The 14,046-nt window shown below is 36.6% G+C and overlaps 1 protein-coding gene across 16 annotated transcripts in view; it reads left to right on the top strand.

Annotated features, from left to right (window-relative positions):
• The window catches only part of DNAJB9 (DnaJ heat shock protein family (Hsp40) member B9), a 714,883-nt gene that overhangs the window by 178,278 nt on the left and 522,559 nt on the right, over positions 1-14,046 (top strand). For 14 of the 16 annotated variants that reach the window (XR_013829608.1, XR_013829609.1, XR_013829612.1 and 11 more), the window contains one exon: positions 3,911-4,021. The gene's annotated coding sequence lies outside the window, so the exon portion shown is untranslated. Of the gene's footprint in view, positions 1-2,801; positions 3,018-3,910; positions 4,022-14,046 lie in introns of all 16 variants that reach the window. The other 2 variants (XR_013829610.1, XR_013829611.1) reach the window with 1 other exon arrangement.

Genomic DNA, 14,046 nt, shown 5'->3' on the forward strand with positions numbered 1-14,046 from the left:
GTTCAAGTTTCTGGTTGATCAGGATTGAATATAATAAGTATTAGCTCCCCAGTTTCCATAGGAGGGCTATAGGACACCGAATTCTTTTCTGGGAGCCCAGCCTAAAGGAGATTTAGTCCTGATAAGGTAAGCCTGATCTCTCAGTAACAAGAGAAGTATGAGAGGGGAATGCGAGGGTTTTTCTTTACTGCTCTCTTGTTCCCTTCCCTCGCTTCCCCTCTCCTCCTTCCTTCCCTCATTCCCTTTCTTCCTTCTTTACTTCCTTTTCTTTGATGTGCAATATTATAGATTTTTATTATCTAGTAGAGAGGAAAAACCATTGAGAATGTAAGGGAAATAGTCATTGGAGTGATTGCTGTTGAGAAGATAAGAGGATGATAAGAGTGGAGGGCTTGGCCCTGTGAGAGGAATGGATACACATCCATATTAGAGAGAAGCCAGGATTGATAAGCACAGATGTGCTTGTGCTGTGGTCAGAGCTTGTGGGCATTCTTTTAGGATTGTTTCTAATTGCTCAGTGAAAGGTGAATTTGCACTGAGAGCAAGGAGAGAGATGCAAGTGTTGGAGTGATTATAACAGTGTGTGATTAACAACCTTATTTTCCCAATGAAAACAAATTTTATTAGCTATGTGCTCTAAAAAAAGAAACTACTTTCCCTCTCTTACTGAGGATTGAATTTTGTGTATTTTTGGTGGACAGTCTTGGTTAAATCTGTTTAGCTTTTGGTCAAATGTTTACTTCTACGGGCCACCTTTCATACAAAAGAATCTCATTTTTTATGGTGTTCTGTGATTTGAGTCATGTTAGATGATTTTGTAAACATAACACAGAAATAAGCAAAATGTACTTGGGCTTCTATGGGATGTGTGCAGAAGAATCTGTATTTATTAAGCATACAAATATGTTTAAAATTCACTAACCTTTGTGTGGCTCATTGCAAGCAAAAGCATGACATTTGAAATTGTGTCTTCATCACCTTCTCAGGGCATGGGATGATTGACACATCCTAACCTGCTTAATAACTGTGAGACAGAGCCAGTTATTCACGTGAGTTTCCCCGCCCACACACACACATTTAAAGCTTTAGATAATTGGATTAAATTACAGCAAAATAAGTCAGGCCAGCTATACTTACACTCTCTCAACTGGCAGGAGACTGACTATTCTGGCAAGATGAATACATTTTATATATGTCTTCTCTGGTTGTTTCCTCTGATACAGCATTTCCTTAGTTCCTTTTGAGATGATCCTGCCATTTTACTTCAAGTTGTTGAGGTAGCTCCAAGTGAATTGGGGGACTTATTTCAAACCTCATATGTTTCTAAATGGCAGGAGTCTGGAGGCAAAATTATCCTTAAACTTGTTAAAAATGCAGATTTCCAGGACTTTGAAACTGGGCTTGGAAATCTGCACTTTAGTAAGCACTCAAGTAGTTCTGAGGTGGGTAGCTAATGAAACACGCTTTGGAACACAGCCCTGGTTAATATGTAGAATTGAAAATATGGTCCTTGAATCTGTAACAAAATGTAACATATATAGTTCTATACATCCATCCTTGAAATCTGTCTTGAATCCAGAAAACTGTCATGTTGGAAATTAAGAACCCCATTGAATTATACTGTTAAATTTCCTTTCTTTCTCCCTCCCTCCTTCCCTTTATTCCTTCCCTCCTTTTTTTTTCTCTCTCTCTCTCTCTCTCTTTCCTTTTTTTTTTTTTTCCTGGCAGTTTTTTAAAATATCTGAATCTTATGTATGTATTGTATAGTCAGGGGAAAGCCTTGTCCATTATTTTGTCTTTAAAAAATAAATATTTTATCATTTTTAAAAAATTATAAGCTCCACAAAGGTAAAGAATTATGACAAATGCTTATTTTAGAAACCCTTAATATTTTCTACTGTAATTGGTAATATTAGAATTGCAACCAGTATTTTATTTATTTATTTATTTATTTTTGGCTCCGTTGGGTCTTTTGTTGCTGCGCGCGGGCTTCCTCTAGCTGCAGGGGCCACTCTTTGCTGCGGTGTGAGGGCCTCTCACTGCGGTGGCCTCTCCTGTCACAGAGCACAGGCTCCAGGCGTGCGGGCTTCAGCAGCCATGGCACACGGGCTCAGTAGTTGTGGCTCGAAGGCTCTAGAGCGCAGGCTCAGTAGTTGTGGAGCACGGGCCTAGTTGCTCCGCGGCATGTGGGATCTTCCCGGACCAGGGATCGAACCCGTGTCCCCTGCATTGGCAGGCGGGCTCTTAACCACTGCGCCACCAGGGAAGTCCCTGCAACCAGTATTTTAATGAGCTTTCTGCTGTTCCTTTGCTTGAAGTGTATTTCTCATTTTCTTCCTGGGGTGAAATCCTAGTAGTTCTTTGAGATTTAATTAAAACCTTACTTTCTTTGGAAGTGTCCCCTGATCACCATCCTTTAGCCTCCCCATCCCCCAAATTAATTGCTTTTTCATTTGAGTTTTTATAACAGTTTGATCATGCTACTTACCAATTTGTGATCTCCTTAAGCAGGTGTGTCTTAAATTTCTTGGGTCAATTTTCCTGACATAAGTATTAAAAGAGCCCCCTTTCACTCTCTGAAGTGTCCCTGTTTGGGTAATAGATGAGATGTCCATCCTATAGTGAAGAACTTTTCATCTCTAGTACTTCGCCTGTTATCTGGTACATGGAGGTTATTCAATCAGAGTTTGTCAATGAGTTTGAATTGAATTAATCATTTAATGGCTGGAAGGACTATTAGAGGCTTGGCAGAAGCCTTTGTGTATTTTATAGGTATTATTATTTGTATCTATTATTTATAGGTATTAATGTTCAAAGACAGCCGAAGTAGGATCCCCTGAAGCCATTAGTTACTCGGAAGAAGGTGGAGGTAACCTGGACCAAGCTTTTGAGGAATCGGCTGAACCCTAGTCCAGTGGTTTCTAAATGCTGATCCAGAGGAATGTCCACAGGACAGTAAATACCCTTGAAGATACTTTTATTGTTTCATGGCAAAAAAGAGACAAAATGAGGTCCAGGTAGTGAGTTAAAACTAAATGTATTTATTGGATTGATCTTTCTTTTTAAATTGTTATTGGTGTATAGTTGATTTACAATGTTGTGTTAGTTTCATGTGTACAGCAAAGTGAATCAGTTATACATATACATAAACCACTTTTTAAAGATTCTTTTCCCATAGAGGCCATTACAGTGTATTGAGTAGAGTTCCTTGTGCTATCCAGTAGGTCTTTATTAGTTATCTATTTTATATATAGTAGTGTGTATGTGTCAATCCCAATCTCCCAATTTATCTCTCTCCCCCACCCCCCTTACCCCCTGGTAACCATATGTTTGTTTTCTACATCTGTGACTCTGCTTCTGTTTTGTAAGTTCATTTGTACCCTTTTTTTAGATTCCACATGTAAGCAGTATCATATGATATTTGTCTTTCTGTGTCTGACTTACTTAACTCAGTATGACAATCTCCAGGTCCATCCATATTGTTGCAAATGGCATTATTTTGTTCTTTTTTGTGGCTAAGTAATATTCCATTGTATATATGTACCACCTCTTCTTTATCCATTCCTCTGTTGATGAACATTTAGGTTGCTTCCATGTCCTGGTTATTGTAAATAGAGCTGCAGTGAACATTGGGGTGCGTGTATCTTTTCGAATTATGGTTTTCTCCAGGTATATGCCTAGGAGTGGGATTGCTGCGTCATATGATAGTTCCATTATCAGTTTTTTAAGGAACCTCCATACTGTTCTCCATAGTGGCTGTATCAATTTACATTCCCACCAACAGTGTAGGAGGGTTCCCTTTCTTCCACACCCTCTCCAGCATTTATTGATTGATCTTTATTTTAAGATTATATCTAGTGTTAGGCTATTGTTTGTATCTTAGAATTTTCTTTCTTTTCTGAATTGACAGTAATTGAAAAGAACTTTCCTTATCAAAATAAGAAGTTGGCATGCCCCAAGTCTGGCAAACATTGACTAAGAAAACAGGCTGTGGATGGAAGGTGCTATCTGGACTCACAAGGTAAGAATGATCAAAGGGCTCAAACCTATGAGTTGTAGAAAGACCCATCACCTTTCCCTATCCATTCTGGAAAATGAGATGAACAGTGTCTTTTTTGTTCACTACTTTGTCCCTAGGATGTATACAGCCTAGTGCACAGTTAGTATTCAATAATTTGTTATTTAAATAAATTCAGAAGTTCCATGAATAAATCATGTGCTGAAAACATCTGAAGTGACCCAACCTGGTGAATGGTTGAGTTAGTTGTGCTCTGCTGATTATCCAGCCCTTTCCATGACTAAGAATCAGTAACTCCATCAGTTATTGCTTCTTGCCCTTTACTTGGCTAAAGTTTTAGCTAAGGATTCAGTGTTTTTTGTGTGTGGATTATTATAATGGTTTCTTTTTTTTCATTGTTAAAATACACATAAGATTTACCATCTTAACCATTTTTAAGTGTACAGTTCAATGGCATCCAATATATTCACACTGTTGTGCTACCATCACTACCATCCATCCACAGAACACTTTTCATCTTGCAAGACTGAAACTCTGTACCCACTAGACAATAACTTCTCCATTTCCTCCTTTCCCAGCCCTGGTGATCATCATTCTACTTTCTGTCTCTGTGAATTTGACTACTCTATGTACTTGATAAAAGTGGAATCATACAGTATTTGTTCTTTGTGTCTGATGTATTTCACTTAGTATAATATTCTCAAGGTTCATCCATATTGTAGCATGTTTCAGAAGTTCCCTTCTTTTTAAGGCTGAATAATATATATATATATATATATATAAATATATATATCACATTTTGTTTATCCATTCATCTGTTGATAGATACTTTAATTGCTTCCACCTTTTGGTTATCACAAGTAATGCTGTTATGAACATGACTTTACAAATATCTCATTGAGTACCTACTTTCTCTTCTTTTGGGTCTATATCCCAAAGTAGAATTACTGGATTATATGGTAATTTTATTTGTAAAATTTTGAGGAATCACCACACAGTTTTCCATAGGAGCTGCACCATTTTACATTCCTACCAATAGTGCCAAAGGGTTACAATTTCTCCACATACTTGCTAATAATTATTATTTCCTGGATTTTTGGTAGTAGCCATCATATGGGTATGCTATCATGGCCTCTGTCTCCAGGATTTTTCTCTAGTGTTTTTTATTTACCTGTAAATCTGACCATGTCAAATCTATTGATGACTCTCAATTTCTTTTTTTTAAATTCTAAGGTTCTTAACATGCTAACCTCTCAGGTCTAATTTCTATCCACCCTATAATCTAGTCATAATGACATATTTGCTCTTCTCTATACTTACTGTTTGCTTTCAAGTCCCTATGACTTTGTGTTAGTGATTTCTTCAGCATGGAGTGCTTTAATTCCATGGTTCCCAAATTTCATTTCTTCTGTTTGTGCCTTTTCCTTCATTAACTTCCCATCTTTACTATTAGTTTCCTATGATTTTTTTCTTTGCATACATATTAAACAGTTCACTGTTTAAAATATAGCCTCATTCTAAACAACAACAAAAAAATCCATGAAATAATGGGTTTAATAAGTTGATCTTATTAATTCTCCACACATCTTAATAAATACATTACCATTAAATTTTTAAAGGCCTATCTACATATCACCAAAAATTCATCTTGAACACCACCAATGATGTATATGCCACACTTTGTGGAAGACTTTGGTAACCCACCTTCCCAAGTCTATCTGCTCAGCTCCAGCTCATCCTTAGGATAAGTTTATGCATTAGTGTAAGTCATGTAGGGAGTCGTGGTGCTGGCTCTGGAGTTAGATGAGTGGGTCCAGATCCTGACCTGCCACTCACTAATTGCGTGACGTTGGCCATGTTATTTAACCTCTTTTGTAAAAAGGGGATAATAATAGTTCCTACCTGAAAACTTGTGAGGTGTTTTTAGGATAATGCATGCAGGATTCAATGTTTTCTAACTAGTCTAGCTCTCCTTTTGTGCTCCATATCATGAAAAGATGATCAACATTTGCTTCATTCAAAGTTATCCCATTATGAAATTGATGAAAACAAAGGTAAAGTGGAATCCATGCAGGGTATGCTTTCATGATTATTCTAATACAAGTTAAGTAATTACAATCATTTGACCTTAACTTTTCTGGGTCCCTAAATTACAATATTTTAGAGCCAAATGGGATGTCAAATTGACCCTGAGGGTGTTTTTTCTGCCGGTTTCAGTCAACATCTGCGGGATTAGTTAATGTAACTCAAAGTGGAATAGAGGCAGAGGGGTGTGAAGCCAATTTTTAACAGCTGCCTCTTCCTCTGCAGTCCCAGTGGTGTCAAAGAAAACCACATAAGACCCACCATTTATTTCAGTTTCCAGTATTAGAGAACACAATAACAGTTGTAGAAATTGGTTCCTTCTCTCAGCTGTGTTCCTTTCTAAGTCTCTTATGTCGTGGTGAGATTTTTCTCTTATATTCTCCAGTTCCTGAAGCAGCCCTGTGCACTTGAAACTGTCCATTTCTTTACTCCTTTGTCCTCAAAATGCACGTTTTTCATTTACCCTTTCCATGAAAATACCTAGCGAACAGAAACCCAAGGAAGAGGAGAAAAAAAGAGGAAGGTATAGGAGGAAAAAAGGGGAAAAAAACCTAAAAGATTCTTGAAAGCCTGTACCTCTGAAACTGACATTTAACCAAAGACCTGGCTTTCTTGTTATATGCAAATGGCTCTGTCTGTATTTCTTAAGATAGTAAGTCCCTGGTATTGTACCAAGTACAGTGTGAGCATTCTATAAGGAGTGATACCATATTTTCATCTTCAAATCTAAGGATTCTCTTTGCAATGTAAGAGATACTCAATAAGAATAATGCCAATTTTTTTTTCTACCGGATCTATTTCAGTCACAATCATGGAATAAAAAAAGAGATTTACTAAGTAATTATTATTTCCATATTAATAAAAGAAAGATGGGCATAGTTTTCTTTTGAGATCATTCTTTTTTTGTCTTAAGTTATTAAAAATATAAAGATTTTCTTTACTAGTTGCTTAGCATATTTATGTATCCAAGACCTTTATCTTACAACTTTATGGACTTCTAGCATTTAACCCATGTGAACCTGACATTTAAGATGGAGCAGGTGGTATGGCAGTGATACTTGAAACTTCAGGGATGGTTACTATTTTTCAGATATCTACTTTCAAGTTCTTATGATTCCTTCAGAGATATTAGACCTTTTAACCTTAATAAAATATTTTATATTTAAAAAAATAATTAAGCTGTTTGTCAATAATGCTCATTAAGTGGAAGGTCATATCATTTGGCAGAAAACATGAATAATGGATTATACAAGCATGTTTACTGAAGAATTTAAATTATATTTCTAAAGAAGTTTACAAGTTTAGTTTGGTAAATGAATTCTTAGTGCTCTTAGCTAAAATTAATTAAATCTAGCAGAAAGAAAAAGATTTCTTAAATACAAAAAGAGTCAGATCACAGTCCTTTTTGTACTGACTGATTTCTCCACAATTTCTACCAAAAGTTGTGGTGTGTCAAAAGAAACTTTGTTTTTAAATTGTCATTGCAAAATGTAGTAACAATTTTTATTTAAACAATGAACCTCTCTTGAGCAGCAGCAGAGATTTAATTACATGTTTCCATGAGAACCATAATCCAATTTTATAAAATAAAATTAAATAAAACCAATAAGTTGGGACTTCCCTGGTGGTCCAGTGGTTAGGACTCGGCATTTTTCACTGCCATTGCCCCGGGTTCAATCCCTGGTCAGGGAAGTAACTAAGATCCCGCGAGCCATGCAGTGATGTGGCCAAGAAAAAAAAAAAAGCTAATAAGTTGACTTTTAGAGTAGCTGCAAAAGAACACATCTTCAGCAAAGAATATGTGAATGATGTGATGGGATGTGGGGTACCTTGGGGAATGCAGACTGCCAAAGATTTCTGATTATTGACTTGAATTAAAAAGATTAAAGTATAATATATATAGGGCTTCCCTGGTGGCTCAGTGGTTGAGAGTCCGCCTGCCGATGCAGGGAACACGGGTTTGTGCCCTGGTTCGGGAAGATGCCACGTGCGGCGGAGCAGCTAGGCCTGTGACCCATGGCTGCTGAGCCTGCACGTCCGGAGCCTGTGCTCTGCAACGGGAGAGGCCACAACAGTGAGAGGCCCGTGTACCGCAAAAAAAAAAGAAAAAATATATATATATAATTTTTATGGGGAGAAAGGAGTTGCTTTAAAATATGATTTTATTCCTTGCTGGCATGTTTCTTCCTCTTTTAAATAATAAATGTACTGATCTGAATCTCTTATTTTAACACTGGCTTACTGTACAGAGAACTGCAAACTTAGGTTGGGAGGAGTTTGGTTATTACGAGACACACTCAGGGTCCAGGTCAGTTTTTAAGCCAACTCTGGATGAGATCAGGATGTGGGCTGCATGGCAGCTCAGGTTGTTCTAATAGCAGATATAGGCTGTAGCTGAAATTTGGCTGTGGCAGAGCTATAAAAACTTTCTGAGTGTGTATCTGTAAGATTGACAGAGGTTATAGATTAGTAGCTACTAACAGTGGCTGAGGAAGAAAGAAATAATCAAACCCGTGGTTAGTGACACAAGGAGTCCTGGGTTAGTGGGCCAGGGAATGGCTCAATTCAGAAGCATTTCATGGTCTTGGATGACCCAGAGTAATTGATTGCGGTCTCCAACTTAATGACAGAACATTGCTGTACTTAGCAGGTATTTCCCCACAAACATGCAAACAAACCTCAATATTCCAGGACTATAGAGTTTATTTCAAGTGGATGTCAAAACCAAGTTATACTCTCTTGGGAGGAAAGGCAGGAGAGCAGCTACAAAAGAAATGTTAAGTAACAGCTCTTCATAGAACAGAGTGCTAAAGAAACCTTGGACAGTTCACTGTTTCAGTCCTGAGAATTGGTTTGGCCCAAACTTTTTAAATATCATAGATCATTGCAAATATTAATTGTTCAATGTGAAAAATTATTTTCACATTATGCAATGTTTATAAAAGCTAGTGGCTTTAAAATCAGCTATAAATCTAATCTTCCTACCCCTCCAGATACACAGTGGGGAGAAGAAAGTATCAGCTCCATGATATTTTCTGGTGTGATGAGTGATCTGACTGGTGATGATGAGTTATTTTAGATTATCAACTGATTGGTCTTTCCACAAGGAAGCCATAAGGGCCACCAATTATATTTCAGCTTTTTCTTCTAAATCATTTTGTAAGATTAGATTTCTCACAGCTGAAATGACAGAATTAATGAGACTGTATAATAATGTTTTGATATAATAAATGATGCCAAATGAAATTTCTGTCATCCAGTCCAGTAGATCTGAGGCTGAACATTATTCTCTAGTGAAAACTTGGAAAGTACAAATAAAGTCATAATGAAGTACCTTGCTCAGAAGTAATAAAACCTTGGCTAAAATTTACCTTCCACCCCAGAGTCAATAATATATTAACTGAGTTGGACTGTGAAGCAAAACAAAACTGAGTTCTCTCCTGGCTTGGTTACCTGTTTCAGAAGAGCAGCGGGGAGATTAATTGTATTGAATAATATCCATAGAACTACTACTGCATGGAATGTACAATAGCGGACACAAAGAGGAATAAGGCATAGTACCTTTGTCAAATGATTTACCATCTTTTGGGAAAGAAAAAACCTAAATACAAATGACTGTTAATAAGGAGGAACTTGATAGATCAAATATTTTAGAAAAAGACTGGGAGACCTAGAGGTCATTACAATGGTAGAAAGAAGGACATGAAAGAAAATACACTGTTTTCTAAAGATTTAGTGGTTGCTGTTCCTTATACATTATTTACTAAATATATAATGTTGGTGTGGAAACTCTGTAGGTTCCTTGCATCTACCCTTTCTCTTAAATCCACCCCAAAGTATAGGGATGATCATTTAATTGGTTAAGTTTCAGAGATTAATTGGGCAATATTTGCTAGTAGGCAGGGGTGTTACACGTTAATAAAATAGACCTGTCCTGCATTTTCTCCTTCGTGCCTAATACAATTAAAGTGATGAACTCATCCAGGCTATACTGTCAGAGAAATCCTTACCACATTTCAACAAATATTCCCTTTTTTCCTTCTCTTTTTGCCAAAGAGTTTTGTTCAGATCTGTAGAGGTAACTCTGCATTCCCATTACTTCTCTGCTCTGATTTTCCAGCCAGGTATGGGCTTAAAGATTTGCATAATCTGTCCAGGTGAACTTGGAATTAAGCTTGGGATCAAATTCCTTTTGTTCTGTCTATTCCAGTGTTTTGGAATGTGTGTTGGATATGGCTTTCTGTATACTGCAGTGATAAGATCCTATAGTTGGGTCTGGGGATGGTGGGTAAACAGATAGTGTATCTTTTTTAATAGCTGGTATGGTTTTCTCTGGTTGAGTGGGCATATAGGTATGGAGACTTATGTTTGGAAATAATGTACGTCATAGCAACATAGAGTTTCTGTGTTGGGAGATGGGAGATACATCTCATGTGGGTACCTCAAAATGTAAATAGAGAGCTGTGCTGAGCTAGATGCACTTTGCTAGGCTGTGCAATTTCAAGGGCTGTTTTGAAGTTTTTAAAGTAAAAAAATATTATACAATTGTATGTTATTAAGTTATTAATATTACTTAAGAACTTCAAATGGCTTAACAAAGCAATGTGGTATAGTAAGAAAATCAGGCCTTTAGTTGCAAATAAAATTTACTGATTGAGTAACTTTAACCTCAGTTCCCTAACCATCAGTTCATTCTGTGAAATGGGAGTAATCAAGTTTACTCCATAGAGCTATTGTGAAATTTAAATTCAATACAGCACATTAAGCACCTACTGTAGTCCTTGATACACTGTGGGACATCAGCAGATTGTTGTTATTGGTAGATATTTCTTGGCACTTTGTAGGTTTCTTATAAATATTAGTTCTCTTAAAACTTTTAATCATTTTGTGGATAGTTATATGCCTAGATCTGGTAACAAATATGCTATATCAGCAGTAAAAACATTTCATCTTAATTTTATTATGATACTTATTGGAAATATTAGTGAGGTTTTGATTGTATAAAGGTGATTATATGGCATTATTATGCCATACGTACTCAGGAATAATCAAATTCTGTGCTAAATTAGAGCTGACCCTCCCTGTGGTGCTGAGAAAGATATACACACAAGGAACATAACCATGGAAGCAAAGAAACACTTTATTGCTGGCTGAAATTGTGCCTGAAATTCCAACAGAGTTCTTATGACCTGGACCTTTTCCTTGCCTCCTAGTCCAGACTTGAGGGCTTACTATGCTCCTACAGGGAAAGGTAAAACATGGAAAAAAGAATGTACTAGAATGAAGAAATGACCACATTTATGGGCCACTTCATTTATTCGTTCATTTAAATACCATGACCCTGTTCACTAGTAAATATGGCTAACCTATGTCCTGGAATCAGATTAACATTCTTCTTCTTTAAGGGAGTTTATTACTCTTTGGAATTCAGTTCATTTAGTTGCCTGGAGGCTTTGTTCTCTGATGGCTCACAAAATGTTACAATTTTGTATATTGTCCAGCTTTTTCTTCTGTGGAAACAGAATTCAATGACTGAAATTTTTGGTATTTAGATAAGTAAATAAGTAGAAACATATGGAAACTTTGGGTGTTGAACTCCAAAACCCACTTTCCCTCCGTTATAGCACATTGAATTATTAAGCTCTTTAAAGACCTGGGATAGTGTTAGTAAGTTATATTTATATAGGGTTTTTCCAGCTAAGAACACTTCAGTTTTTACACTTAGTAGCTAATTGGATCTTTGTAGTCTTGTTATTTACACATTAAGGGCCTTAGTTTATAGGTGAGAAAAATCACAATTTAATAACTTAAACCAGTAAGTAATAAGACTCAAACCTGCTTCTAAGCACACAGAGCTTTCCACAATTCCATATCAGCATGGATATTTAATATGGATATAGCCATATGGATTCTTTATATGTTGAGTTTACTCCCTAAATGCTAAAAAATGAATTAGAAGTTTAGTACCTGAAAAGGGAAACTGATTAGTGACAAATGGCACTTAATCCAAAGTTCATTAACTCTTGAGCCTCTTTCAGCCATTGATATCATTCCTTTCTTTAGGTGAAAGTCAAACGGATGATGAGCTTTGAAACTGTGCTCTTATTTTAGAAAAAAAAGGATAGAAGATTTTGCTGTTCTTGTAATGAGCTAAAACTGCTTCAGAAATAATGTCAACATATCTTTCCCAGTATTTTTCTATCAGTGGGAGACCATTATTACAGTACAAATTAGTATTTTATTAATATTATCATTTACACATGCCATTTTTAATAACCCATGTACAGTTATACTAGAAAACAAAAAAAAAGGCATACAAAATTCAGCCTAAAGACAAGGCAGACATTACTTGTGAAAATATAGATATTTCAGACACTAAGATTTATAGGATTTAAAGTTGTGGCAAGTGGATGGTTCCCTCATATCAAACATATGGAATGGCACAAATGTGAATGAATAGGATGTTCTTCCTAGTATATCTTTTAAGTGAAATACATTCTGTTTCTAAAAATTGGTCCAAAGTCACATGAAAAGAAATGGTAAAGTACTGAATTTATAACATGGGAAAATTCTACCCCAAATACCTTTATATTTTAATAGGTTTCAGGTCCAGATCCTAGAAATAATTAAGAACTAGAAACATGTAGTAAGATTTGAAGAAAATCACAAACCCCACAAACCCTATTTGTCTCAAAATATATTCTAGAGTGCCTAAATTCTTGCCATTGAAATGGGTTTATAGGTTTAGTGTATTTCTTCTAGATGGAACCTGGAAGTTTCACCTTTTATCTGGTGGAGGAAAAGAAAAAGTCAGGTTAGCTAGTACTCAGCTTGCAGAAAGGATTGCAATGAGAGAATGGATTGTGGTCAGATGAGTTTGTGTAGGAGACACATCAGAAAGGGTGTAGAGCTCATGACATTCCTCAGAGAGAGTAACGACAATAAACATGAAGACACTGGGCATATGAGAGAAGAGAATGGTAGTGGAGTAAAGATTTCAACTCTGATAGTTTCACTCAGAGCCTTGATAGAGAATGTACTTGCTCATATGGACAGTGTCTAGTCCTTGTCAACACCAAATCAGAGAGTGCACACTACCAAATGTCCACCATGTATGAGGCACTGCTTTGGGAACAATGGGATATAAAAATAAGAACACTTTCTCCTTTATGGAGTCTCTGATCTATTTGGAGATACAGACATGGAGATACAGAAAAGCAGAGAGGCAATAGAAAAGATAAATATCCACAAAAAGAACTGAGCATGCCCATTGAGTTTTATAGCAAAGTGCGATTTACAATTCCTAGAAAGAGATAATTGGGACCAAATTCCAATGAGGAAGTAGGATTTGAAATGGTTCCTGAAGACTGAGAAAGGTTTGGATGAGTGGAATGCAGGGGCCATCTTTCAAAGGGAGTTAATCAGAAGAAGCACAATACAAGAGAAGGAGATAAATTTGTCTGGAGCAGATGATTCTCAGTGGGGAAAGATGGAAGATTAGTGAGGAGTTTGGGGACACGAATGCATTGTGGGGTCTACTGCTTACGCCCCTCTTACTCTATTCCTTAAATGTTAATGCTGCCTTGGTCTCCAACCAGAAACCCACTTTCACTTTGCATAATCTCCCTAGGGACTCACATCCTGTCCTAAGACTTCAGTTATGAAGAATATGTGTTGAAAATTTTCAAGCTTATATCTCTAGCCATTGTGTTTCTATGTTGCTGGACTCCAAGCTAGTATATCCAATTGCTTATCAGACTTCTCTACTTAAATATCTCCAACTTTTAGAGAGACTAATGGATTCCAACCTGATTTTCCTAATCTCACTCAACCCGCTCTCCAAACTCCTTCTCCTCCTATAATCTTATCTTCTCTACTTTTTACTTGAATGACTTTGCACAGGTTGCTTAAGCTTTTTGTACCTTGCTAGCTACATGTGAAAA

This window comes from Stenella coeruleoalba (genome assembly GCF_951394435.1).
Source record: "Stenella coeruleoalba genome assembly, chromosome: 9".
Taxonomy (NCBI): domain Eukaryota; kingdom Metazoa; phylum Chordata; class Mammalia; order Artiodactyla; family Delphinidae; genus Stenella; species Stenella coeruleoalba.